The following is a 13,381-nucleotide window of genomic DNA, read 5'->3' as shown; positions in this document are numbered from 1 at the left end:
AATTTTGGTGGTGCACAGAACACTAAGAGGCCCCCCTGCCTCCCAGCTGCCTAAGGCTCTGCGAGGGAGTTTGGGTGGGTGGAGAAGGTCTGGGGTGCAGGCCCTGGGTTGGGGCAGGGGATTGGGGTGTAGGACAGTTGAGAGGTTGGGCTCTGGGGTGCAGGCTCCGGGCTGGGGCACAGGGTGGGGGTGCAGGATGGGTGGAGGGGTGCAGGCTCTGGGAGGGAGTGCGGAGGGCTGGGTGCAGGCTCTGGAACAGAGTTTGGGGGCCGGAGAGGGGGTGTGGGCTCTGGGAGGGGGTGGTGGGTGCTGGGGGGGAGGGGACTGCCATTACATGTGGCTTCCTTCCTCCCCTGCTGCCCCTCGCCATAGCCGCACTGGGGGTGGGGGATGGGTCTGCCCCTTGCCCAGTTTGCAGGAATGGCGGGGGGGAGGGGGAGAGGAATGGATCACAGGGTCAAACACTCACCGAAGCCCCAGCAGCTGCTCAGGTGAGTGAGGTCCACTGACTGCAGATGATCCTGTCTGTCTTCCACCGGAAGCCCCCTCGGTGTCTCCTCCAGGTGGGTGCCGGGGGAGGGGAGGGGAGGGCTGCGAAGCACGGGGGTGCCCCCCCCCCCCCCCCCCCGACGTGCAGCAGCTTTCATTCCATCAGGGACGCTCCAGGGCATTTCTGGGCCCCTCAGCTTTGGACACCTGAGGCAAGTGCCTCACTCGCCTCGCCCTTGTTACGGCACTGCCGCCCAGCACCACTTTGATTATTCAAACTGATAAAAATGCCAGTGTTTATTATGCAGACAAGAAAAGCTACATTTGCTGTTCAGGCATTTGAAAGTTAAGTTGCCTGCATATTTATACCTGCCTCTGAAAATTTCCACTACATGCATCTGACGAAGTGAGTATTCACCCTCGAAAGCTTCTGCTCCAATACGTCTGTTAGTCTATAAGGTGCCACAGGACTCTTTGTCGCTTTTTACAGATCCAGACTAACATGGCTACCCCTCTGATACTTGAAAGTTAAGTATTACTTAACATTTTTGAAAAAGGCATTTTAAGTTGTTAGTTCTCCTTTATTGGGGTAGGTAGCAGAGCAGTACCATGAGCGGAGTAGAACAGGAAGAAGGCAGAATTGAGACCTTTCAAAGTTTTGGCCCAAGAGAGGGGGTATGGGGGCGTCATTTGAGCGCCCCGCCTCAGGTGCCAAAATGTTGTGGACCGGCCCTGGCATTAGTGGGCTAAATTTGAAGTCGGTAGAGCAAGGGGTTAATGAGAGACATGGTGATAAGTCTGGTGATATTAACACATTGTGATTATTACAACTTTTTTGTGCACATCTGGGGCCAAACAATTAATTTGGCTGGTGTCTGGCACCCACAGGCTTATAGTGATTGATTCACAGGGCCTGGTCTATGCATGGGAGAATTGCAGTAAAAGCAGGAGGTCTGACCCCTGAAGGTGCTGCCAGAGAGACAAGAAGGGGACAGGTGTAGCCTTAACTTAAAAATACCATTCACGGGGCATGTGCTGAAAGCATAAGATATTCCACTCATCGGCACCAAGATTGGTTTGATGAAAACAAGGAAATTCTAGCAATTCAACAGAAAAGAAATGCATTTTGTAGCTGGCAAAATGACTCCTCTAACCAACAAAAACATTAGGCCAAATTGTCCTTGAATTGTCCTTGAGGAGGGTGGAGCCAATCTGGGAATGTAAGGGGGTTGGGCCTTTGGAACTTGCCCCACATATAGCTTTTGTTGTTTGAAAGAAGCATCTCGTGTCATCCTAGTCTATGAAACCCTGGATCTCAGAGGCCTTCTCTTGCCACCATTTGTGTTTGATGTCACACAGGAGCTGAGGGTGTTCACCTTGCAGGCTGGGATGCCATTGGCCAGATTTTCATAATAGCTCAGCACCCAGAAACCATCATGCTTCTCAGTGGGGCTGGGGGAGAGAACGCTTCTTTGTTGTGGTTGTGTAGTGAGAACTGTGTTGGAATTGCAAGCTATCACTTTAATAGAGAGGTGTTTCCAGGTCCTGTTTGCAGGCCAGAGGGCTCTGTAGCAAAGACTGCTAGCAGAAAATCAGGGCTTATCTGCAGGAACAGGTTAGTTTGTGGCCAACTGGGGTGTAAATCTGCCTCTCACTAGTCTGGCGCACACTAACCATCTGCGTGGCCCCTGCTTCATGCACTAACAATTCCGTAGTGTGCTTCCATTTACCCCGCTTTGAAATGGGAACAGATCTACGTGACCGGCGAACTTTAACAGATCAACGTGCACTGGGGAACTTTCAGTGGACGGCCACAGGGTGCACACAGCCAGCTAGTGCAAGGTGGATTTACTCTCCAACCTGCTGCGCACTAACGGTTCCTATAGACAAGCCTATGTAAAGAAGATGGGTGAGTTGTGCCCATTGCCTTAGGGAGCAGCCCTCCCCCTCCCCCCCGTGGGTTTTTGTGTGTTAAGTTTCTGGATTCTAAGGAATAAAGCTGTGTTACGCTGCAACCTTTCAGCCAGAGCATTTATGTTTGTATCTAACTTCTGTGTGTGTGCTGTGACCAGCACCGTTCTCAGTGGGGTCGGGGAGGGAATTCTCCTTTGTTCTCAGTGAGAGCTGCTGGGTGCTCAGTGTTTATGAAAATCTGGCTCCTGGAGTCATGTTTCCTGACAAGCATGAGTGTGCCCTGGATATGGCCTGAGCATCGCTACTTATTTGACATCTGAAAATACCACATCAATGTGAGAGCTGCTAAATGGGCCTTGTCCAGGACTACATTTGGACTCTGGCAAAACTCCCATTGTCTTAAATGAGAGTTTTGCCCAAATCAGAACTAAAGCTCAGGCTGTAACTTGTATTCAATTGCACAAAAGGCAGTAAACGCCGAGCTTTACAGCTAGGGTCACCCCGCTTGCCCTGTGAATGTATGTTGTGGGAGCAGGAATCTGGGTGAGTTTTTACTTTGAATTTCTAGGCTTACATTTTGTTTTTATTAAAATCCTTCATTAATATATTTTGGGCCAGACACTGTCATGTGTCATGTGAACTAAGCCCTTCTGAGCACAGGAGAATTGGGGGTGTCAGGAAACTGGTCACAACTCTCTGATTCTAAGAGCTAGTCTGCACTGACCACAGCTTTGGGATCAATTAGAGAAGCCTAGAGACTGCTTGAACTTATGCCAGTGAAAGATAGGTATAGTATAGTAGAGCTTCACCCTACCCCCTTCTTTCCCCCAACACACACTTCCCATTAACTAATCATCTTCAGTATATGCAGAAATGAAATCTTGCCTAAGAGCAACTTAATTTTTAGAAAAAAGTTCAGATTTTATGTACCAAATAACTTGGTCAATACAGAATGAATATATCATCACTATAATAATAAGGATGTTGCATTTGTCAAGCAGTATTCACTTGAGATCTCCAAGTGCTGCACTGCTAATTAGCCTCAGTATTACATGATTGTTATGTTCACAGCACACACACAGAGTTAGAAACAAAACATAAATACTCTTCCTGAAAGGTTGCAGTGTAACACTGCTTTATTTCTGATAATCCAGAACTCTAACACACCACAGCTAAATTTAGAGAGAGACAAAGCAGGCTGCTCCCTAAGGCAGCAAGGTAGAACTCAATCCACCTTTCTCTGTGAAAGCTGAAAGCATAGGACCGACACTGGATGCTCCCTTCAGAGACCCCTAGCCTGCAAGCAGGACAAGGAGATCCCTCAAGATTTAAAGTGACAGCTGGTGATTTTTATAGTTTTCAATACACCACACTAATCGCTTAGCACCCTGTAGTTGGCCATCGCTCAAGGGCCCAGGGAAGAGGACTCTGGAGGAACTATTTACTTTGAATTTCCAGGCTCTAGTTTTATTTTTATTAAAATCCTTCATTAAAATATTTTGGGTCAGATCCTCTCATATGGCTGAGCCCCACTGAGCACAGGAGAGTCAAGGGTCTCAGGAAACTGGTTACAATTCACTAATTTTGAGGATCAGTCTGCACTGGCTGCAGCATAGGTTTGACTGCTTGAACTTATGCCAGTGGGGGATAGGTCACAATAGAGCTGCACCCTATCCTCTGCTTACCCGCAACACCCCCCATTCCTGTTAATTAATTATGTTCAGTAACCAGGATACAGCCTGGACTTTTAATAGCTCAATAATAAAACACAAAGGAGCCACATCTCACCATGAGATTCTTTTAACTAGTCACGGTGTCACCACTGTCGCAGTGTTCTGCCTTCATTCTGCACACATTTGCTCCCAAGTCAATAACACTTTTGCTTGCAGAGCTGTTTTTCCCGCAAGCCAATCCCTGGCTGCTGGCTCTGGGGGTGATCCTGGCTTTTCTCATTGTCCTGGCCAGTTATTGCTTCTGGAGGCAGCACAGAGCAAAAGGTGAAGTAACAAGAGGCAGGAATTTGGTGTGTGTGTGTGAGAGAGAGAGACTGAAAAGCAAAACCAAAAGTAGAGAGACAGGGATTAAGGGGTTTTGATTCAGTGTTTTTCAGGAGAGTTTCAGGCAGTGGGAACCAGGCTGAGGGGAACTGAATAAATTATGGCTTCATCATGTCTGACTTGAGCTATGTCAAATGGTTTCACCCCTTCAGATCTCACTAAGTGATCCATCAAATGTGATTCTGGACTATTCCATGGGGATCAGCATGGCTCAGTTTGAAACACCATGTGAGGCTCAGTGAGCTGGGCTTGGAGCACTAACATATAACTTGACTGTTTGCAGGAAAAACATAACACAAAGTGGGGAGGGATGTGTGTGAGGGGATACTTAGGGCCCAGTTCTGCTCTTCAGTTCTACATCTAGGAGAGTAGGAGAACCAGCCCTCGGAGACCGCAGCAGGAAAAGTGCTGCAGTGTTTTCCCACTGTCAGCTGCAAGTGCATTGGCATGGCCACATCTGAGGCACTTGCAGCGGCATTGGGAGCAGTGCATTATGGGTAGCTATCCCACAGAGCACCTCTTCCCATTCTGGCTTGTGGGAAGGGGGCAGGGAGGTGCGGGGTATTCTGGGTCCTGTCCCAATGCCCCGTGATCCCAGCAGTCCCTGTGCTTCCATCCACATTTGGCGCCATCTTTCAACATTTTTTGTACTGTGTACTCTGTCTTCCCTTTTGGTCTGGGGGACTGCTGAGGAATATGCTGATGGGTCTCACCAGCATGTCACAAATTGCAGTCGATTTATTCCTTGAGCTACAAACTGACAGTGAGGAGTCCGATGATGATGTCGACTTGCATAACGCATAGGACACGAAATTGCTTGTGGCATTCACAGACATGCTCACCACAGTGGAACGCCGCTTTTGGGCTTGGGAAACAAGCACGGAGTGGTGGGATCACATCATCATGCAAGTCTGGGATGACGAACAGTGGCTGCAGAACTTTTGGATGAGAAAAGCCACTTTCATGGGACTGTGTGCTGAGCCCACCCCCACTCTGCAGCGCAAGGACACGAGATTATGAGCTGCCCTGCCAGTGGAGAAGCGGGTGGCTATTGCAATCTGGAAGCTGGCAATTCCAGACAGCTACCGATTGGTTGCTAACCAGTTTGGAGTGGGAAAGTCGACAGTTGGAATCATGTTGATGCAAGTTTGCAGGGCCATTAATCACATCCTGATCAGAAGAACCGTGACTTTGGGTAACGTGTGTGACATTGTGGCTGGCTTTGCACAAATGGGTTTCCCTAACTGCAGAGGAGCAATAGATGGGACGCATATTCCAATTCTGGCACCAGCCCTACCTAGCCTCCGAGTACATAAATTGGAAGGAGTATTTCTCTATGGTTCTCCAGGTGCGTGTGAATCACCGTGACATTAACGCAGTCTGGCCCAGAAAGGTGCATGATGCACACATTTTTTGGAACACAGGCCTGTTCAGGAAGCTGCAAGCTGGGACTTTCTTTCCAGACCAGAAGATCACCGTAGGGGAAGTCGAAATGCCTATTGTGATCCTTGGAGCTTAACCTTTAATGCTGTGGCTCATGAAACCCTACACAGGAAGCCTTGACAGCAGCAAGGAGCAGTTCAACAACAGGCTGACTTGGTGCAGAATGACTGTGGAGTGTGTTTTTGGCCGTTTAAAGGGCCACTGGCGCTGTCTGTATGGGAAGCTGGACCTGGCTGATGACAACATCCCCAAGGTTATATCAGCCTGCTGTACCCTCCGTAACATCTGTGAAGGGAAGGGTGAAAGCTTCACTCAGGCATGGACCTCGGAGGTTCAACACACGGAGGCTGAATTTGAACAACCAGAGAGCAGGGCTATTAGAGGGGCCCAGTGTGGGGCTGCAAGGATTAGGGATGCCTTGAGGGAGAAATTTGATGCTGAAAGCCACCAGTAATGTTTGGTACCCTGCACGGGAGTGAAGTACAGTGATTCCAATGTTAGTAGGAATCTGTTTGCTATGTATGATGCACTGACTTGCAGTACCTGTTGCTTTCCTGGGCTACGGTATCTTTTACTTAATGCAATAATAAAGAATGTTTTCAAAGCCAAAAAATTCATGTATTGAAAAGAAAATTCATTTATTGAAAAGAAACACAACTGCTTGGGAAACAGAAAGGGCATGACACCTCTGTGCTGTGTGGGAGGAGGGAAAGGGGTGGGGTGGGGAATGGGACAATCACAGATTTGCGTATGTCCCATTATCATACTCAGCCTTCCTGTCTGGAGTGCCATGCAATGAATGCTGCACTTCAGGCTCGCTAAAATGCATGGTGATGGGGATTGAGTGCAGTGGGTAAGGGTCATAGTTTGCAGGGCTGGGTGGTGAACCTACAGGTGTTGGAGGCAGCTGGTGGCGATAAGAACCTGAATGTTGGGGAAAGTGGGTTGGCGGTGAGATGGGGGCACAAGAGAAAGACAAGGGCTGCGGGGGGGGGGGGCGGAGCTGGAGTGTTATGAGCACCTGTATCGAGTCTGTTTGGCACTCCATGGTGCTTAGCAGCCACTCCATGTTTTGGTGCCGGCAATCTGCATTCTGCTGGTGGACCCTCCTTTCACTCTCCCGCTACTCCTGCACTTTTTTATTTTCATTAAGGGACTGCTGCATGAATTCATGCAGCATGTTCTCTTTGCTTCTTCACGGAGGCTTCCTGATTCTTTGGAGTCTTTTGGCCATTGATAACAAGGACAGTTGGGATCTCAAGGTTGCATCTGTAAAGCCAAAATGCAACACTTAACAGAGGCAGCATTGTTCACACCAGACAGCAATGATTCGGCCATACTTAAAGACAGGTACAGCATACACAATAGCAGAAATTGCCCGTCCCAAAGCGAGTGCACATAATCCACAGGAGCCCCAAAATGGTGAGTAAGCACCGGGGCAAAGGGGACTGATTGTTTCACGGCCATATTGTTCTCTGGGATTCTGTGCCTTGGGGAGAACCAACAGCTGCAGGGGACCCCTATACTGAACACTGTCCCCACATTTTCCACAGGATGAGTTCATCCTGGAAGATATCTCGCTGCTGAGGGTGACCTGGGAAGCAAGGGATGGTCTTCTACTACAATGCGGCTTCTGCCCTGGCCCAAATGCAGCTTGCCTGTGTGCAGCAAAAACGGTCCCCCCGCCCGACACGGCACAGTGGCGCGGACATGTTAGCCTTACTGGGACAAGGAGCACAGTAGCTCTGCCAAGGAACCTGTGCAAGCAGATTGCCCAGCTTCTGCATGAGACCTTTGAAGAGATCACTGAGGCCGATTACCGCGATGTGAGAGAGCACATCAACACCCTATTCTGCATCTAGGCATGCATGCAGCCCTAACCCTCCTCGCCCCAAGAGCCCGCACTGAACAACTTCCTTCCCAAACTAAAAGCCACTTACCGGGCACCTCCTCTCCTGTTTGTTCTTCCCCAAGCACCATCCGCTGCGACTGGCTACCTTCCTCCTGGCTTGAAAATAGCTCCTGGCTGCATGCATCTAGGGATGCCAGGCTGTCCCCCTCCTCTTCAGCACCCTCGCTCCCGCTTTCATCCTCCTGCCTTGTTGAACTGGGCTCTGAAGTGTCCATGGTGGTCTTTGGAGTGGAGGTGGGGTCCCAAGTATTGTGTCCAGCTCTTTGTAGAAACGGCAGGTCGTGGGGGCAGCACCGAAGCGGCGGTTTGCCTCCCACGCTTTGTGGTAGGCATTCCACATCTCCTTCACTTTAACCCTGCACTTTCCATCATGTCCCTTGATATCTGCCCAAAGGTATAGTTATTCCTATGGCTGGAGCGTGGCTGGGACTGGACAGCTTCCTTCCCCCCCAAACACTGATGAGGTCCAGCACCTCACCATTGCTCCATACTGGGGATCGCCTGGTGTGTGAAGGCATTGTCACCTGGAAAGATGCACTGAGAGCACTCCATGACTTGCTGAGCAAACAGGAAGGGGAATTTCAAAATTCCAAGAGAATTTAAAGGGTGGGTCTGACAGTTGGTCACCTGAGGGCAGGGCAGTAGAGTTCAAAGTGATGACCAGAGTGGCTAGAACAGGCATTGTGGTACACTTCTGGAGGCCAATCAGAATGCATTAATAGACCAGGGCGTCCACATTGGTGCTACGGCGCTCCAGCCGGGGCGCAGCAAGCGTTATGCTTCTCATGGAGGTGGATTACCAGGGGCGCTCCAGCAGCGGAGTCTGGGCGCTCTAAGTGCCTTGCCAGTGTGGACACATCAGGAGTTAGGGCGCCTTGGGCTGCTTTAATGCGCTCTAACTTGCAAGTGTAGCCAAGCCCTTAGATTTGCTCAGCCTGTGTTCCTGCTACAGGAACAAGGCAATGAACTCTCTATTGTAGTATAAGTGCTCAGCTGTAGATTTTTTCCTTTCAAGGGCAGAAATTGTCCTTCAGTGATCTATGTGTTTATAGGGATCTGGGGTTTTCAAAGCTGCCAAAGGAGTCTGAAAACTTTTGCTTAGAGTAATGGGCACCAAGAGTGCAAACCCCCAAGGCAGCTGTGAAAGTCCAGCCCAAAGGGTTTTCTCACCTGAAGGGCTGTGAACTGTATGTAGAAATGTACAAGTGTCAGGAGAATTGGGAAGGGGAAATGTCTGTTACAATGATTTCCCAGTTGGGACGGAAGCAGGTAATTCAGAGAAGCAGAAAGGAGATGTGCTGTTTACTTGTGAATGTTGGAACTGGGTGCTGTACCTTTAGAACTGCCACCTACAGATTCTGTCAGCACCAGGTGTGAACTGGTTTAGTTTGTGGCTTTATGTAGGTTGAGTCCACAGTATTGCCAACCCCGAATGCTCAAAAATCATGAGTCAGGCTCACCAAAAATCCAGAGATTAACTTTAAAATCATAAGATTATATAAAAATAACAGCATTAGGGTTCTTTTTATTTGCCTTCTGCTTTTTGAGCCCTTAGGGTGCACTGGGGTCACATTCTGAAGCTTTCTCCACAGCCACAAGGGTTAGAAATGTACTTTTTCTTTAAGAAGGAAGGCTGAAATCATCACATTTCCACTTGACTCCAGGGGCTGGGGCTTTAAGGAAAACAATCATTACCATGAGACTCATGACAAAATCGTGAGAGTTGCAAAACTGAGTCCATGTTTAGGTGATAGGGATTCACTCATTTTGAGGCGTGTATAAAATTTGTCTGTGTGCCCAGAGAGAACTCTGTTGGGCTCATTTTCAAACACTAAACAATCAGAACAGTGAACTGTCACTTTCTTGTTCCCTGGGCCTTTTAGAGAATTCTCTGGACCAGCTGTTCTGGTTCACTGTGGCTAGGATTGTTGTAATAAAACAAACACACCCAGGAATTACATGGCTGATCTGTGAAGATGCTCACACTGGGCACAAGATGGTCTAGCCCAGGCGTGTGTCATATATGATGCTACCTCCATTTCCAGCAATGTTGGTACCCCAGGGCTGACACACCAAGGGGATGAGCTCCAAGTGGAAAAAAGCTGATCTTAGAGGCAATGCCTGTAGGGGCTCATACGCCCTTTGCTCCCTGGCTCCCTGAGCATCCAGCTAAAGAAAGGCCCCTCCACCCCATTCTTAGCTAGGGCACCTCTCAACTAACCTGGCCTTATAGAGACCTGTTCCCATGTGTCACTGGAACCGGGGGCAGGCACCACACCCACAAGTCAGGAGTTGGCCAAGGACAGGGGTCGGCAACCTTTCAGCAGTGGTGTGCCGAGTCTTCATTTATACACTCTAATTTAAGGCTTCGCGTGCTGGTAATATATTTTAACGTTTTTTAGATGGTCTCTCTATAAGTCTATAATATATAACCAAACTACTGTTATATGTAAAGTAAACAAGGTTTTCAAAATGTTTCAGAAGCTTTATTTAAAATTAAATTAAAATGCCGATCTTATCAGTTTAGTGTGATCCTTGCCCTTGCTTTTCCTTGCTGAGTTTTCCAATGTCTGGCACGTATTTGGATAGTTTAAGCTGGACACAGGCTTCTGAGTGATCACTTGTTAACCGCCTCTGAGAGGGACAGAGGACAGATTTCATGTGTGAAAATACCTGTTCACACAGGTATGTGGATCCAAATGCTGAGAGCATTGCAAACGCCATTTTCTTCAAACAGTTCCATTTCACTGGCAGGGACGTCCAGCAGGTCAGAATAGAGGCCCCATGATCTCTCTTGGTAGCTTCAAGTGCGCTCTGCAGATCCACAAACTTTGATGTCCACAATTCTGAGCTTTTTAACTGAACGAGTTGCATTTCGAAATCTTCAACACCCGTCCACTGAAATACAGACCAATCCAAGTCGCTTTCGTTGAACTTTTCAGGTTTAATTAGAAAAGAAAGCATTGGGCCAAATCGCTGGAAATCTTGAAATCTGTCAGAAAATTCTGATTCTAGTTCTTGCATGTACTTTCCAATCTCATCGACATTGACAGTGCAACGTGTCGATAGCTCTTTTATGAGTTGGAAGTAGTAGAAAGTAGAAGTTTGAATATCCCTGGAAAAAACTGCTAGTTTCACAACAAATGCTTTCCAGACTTCATAAAGATCCAGAACTGTTTGCCCTGCACCCTGGAGACAGAGGTTGTGTTCATTTAGGTGAGCGGTGATATCAGTTAGAAACATGAGCTTACACAGCCATTTGTCATCATCCAGTTCGGGGTAGTTTTGTTCTTTTTCCGACAAAAAGGCCTTGATTGCATCAAAACAGTTTACAAAGTGCACCAAAACCTTGCCACGACTTAGCCACCGAATTTTGCTGTGAAGTGGGATGTCGTTATAAGCACTGTCCATCTCTTCTAGCAGTGCTTGAAATTGTCTGTGAGTCAAAGCAGATCAAGCAACAAGGAAATTCACAATTCGCACCTCTGTATTCATCACATTATTAAGCTCTGAATTAGAAATTTTAGCACACAAGTTTTCTTGATGGATGATACAGTGAAATTTGACTGTTGGATGACCAATTTGATCTTCAAGTAACTTTACAAATCCCTTCTGTTTTCCGACCATGGCAGGAGCACCATCTGTTGTCACACAAAATATTTTTCTGATGTCAACTCCTCGTTCTTCAAAATGGTTTACAAAACTTTCCAGTATATCTTCCCCCATTGTTGTGCCATGCAGGGGTTTTAGGCAACAAAGTTCTTCTTGGATTTCATCGGAAACACAATATCTTGCAACAACTGCCAAACGTGGAACGTTGTTTATATCCATGCTCTCATCAACTGCAACACTAAACACTTCTGTGTCTTTCAATGCAGTCGTCTGCTTTTCCTTAATGTTTTCTGCAATTTCACTTATGCGTCTCTCAACTGTTCTGGCAGAGATGGGCAGTTCTTTTATTTTAGATACGATTGTATCTTTATTTGGCGAATCATTGAACAAAATCTCCAAACTGCTGAGAAAAACTTCTTTTATATATTCCCCATCTGTAAACGGCTTTCCGTTTTTTGCAATGCACTGTGCAATCTTGTAACTTCCTTCTGTAGCTTGACTTTTACTTACACTTAAGCTTTTAAAAACACGGCTTTGCTTCTCATAGGCTGCTACTGCCTTTTTGATTGATTCAGTCTTGTCTGCTTCGTCAAGAAAGGTTTTTCTCGTGCTTCGTTTCAAAATGTCGTCAAACACTTGATGTGCGACAAACAACACTTTCATAACAGAAAGCACAAATAGCACGGTCCTTCTTTTCAAAAAATCCAAATGCATCTGTCCAAGTAGGCTGAAATGATCAGACATCTAGCTTCGCTTTCTTAGGAGCTGCCATTTTGTCAAATGTTCCCTTCAACTCTCAGTGGGGAAAAAAATGGCGATAGAAGGCAGGCACAAGGTCAAACGCAGTGTGGTCTGATATAAGCAATTTTAAGATGGGGGTGCTGAGCTGCACCCCCTCTTGCCTTGTGTGCAACCCTCACTGTCCCAGGCTGGGGACAGCGGGCCATAGCGGGGAGGCTGCAGAGCACTGATCCAAGGCCAGGAGCAGAGCCCAGGGTGGCCTGCTGGGACTCCAGAAGGCAGGCTGAGCAAGGCTGGAGATTCCCAATCCCGGCTGGCAGGAGCTCAGCAGCTGGAACCCCAGATCGGCAGCTGAGGTGAGTGGAGCTGGCGGCTGGTAGGCCTGAGCAGGGCCTGAGGCCTGGACCCCATCTGGCAGGGGGCCTGCGCAAGGTGAGTTGGGCTGCGGCGGGGGGGAACCCGGCTGGCAAGGGGTCAGCAGCCGGAACCCCAGAGCAGCGACTGAGCGACTCAGCCCGCCGCCCGTCTGGGGTTTCGGCCGCTGGCTCCTGCCAGACAGGGTCTCAGCCCGCTGCCACCCTGGGGTTCCTTCACCCAGGCCAGCAGCGGGTGCTGAATGGGGCTGCGGCGGGGTGACCCCGGCTGGCAAGGGGCCAGTGGCGGAAAGCCCCAGACCGGCGGCGAGCTGAGCGGCTCAGCCCGCCCTGCATGCCATCAAAAATCGGCTCGCGTGCCATCTTTGGCATGCGTGCCGTCGGTTGCCAACCCCTGGCCTAGGATGAAGGGGCAGGAACTTCCACAGACAGACCTATCCGTGTCACTCCATTTGTTTCTGTATTTCATAACTACAGCAGAGCTGCATTAAACAATAATAGGAACTTTACCATTAACGTGATGGGATGAAATCTCATCTCTCACCCTTTTCCCCCTCTAGACACCCTGCGATCTGAGATGGAGAGAGAGAAAGGTCAGTGTCTGGGCCAGTTACAATATTAGCTCTATCCCCATAAACACTACAGGGGGAAGTCTCACCTCTCACCCTTTTCTCCCCCTAGTGACTCTGCGATCTGTACTTCAGAGCGAGAAAGGTCAGTGTGTGGGTCAGTTACCTTAACTGACATTAGGGTTGTTCCCATAAACACAACAGTGTGAAATCTCATCTTTCTTCTTTGAGTGCTGTCCCTGTGAGTGCTCCACTTTAGGTGTCCATGCA

The sequence above is a fragment of the Terrapene carolina genome, unplaced genomic scaffold, assembly GCF_002925995.2.
Source record: "Terrapene carolina triunguis isolate 2854851 unplaced genomic scaffold, T_m_triunguis-2.0 Scaffold508, whole genome shotgun sequence".
In the NCBI taxonomy this organism is placed as follows: Eukaryota; Metazoa; Chordata; order Testudines; family Emydidae; genus Terrapene; species Terrapene triunguis.
The sequence above is the reverse complement of the archived record's forward strand: the minus strand, read 5'-3'. Positions refer to the sequence as shown.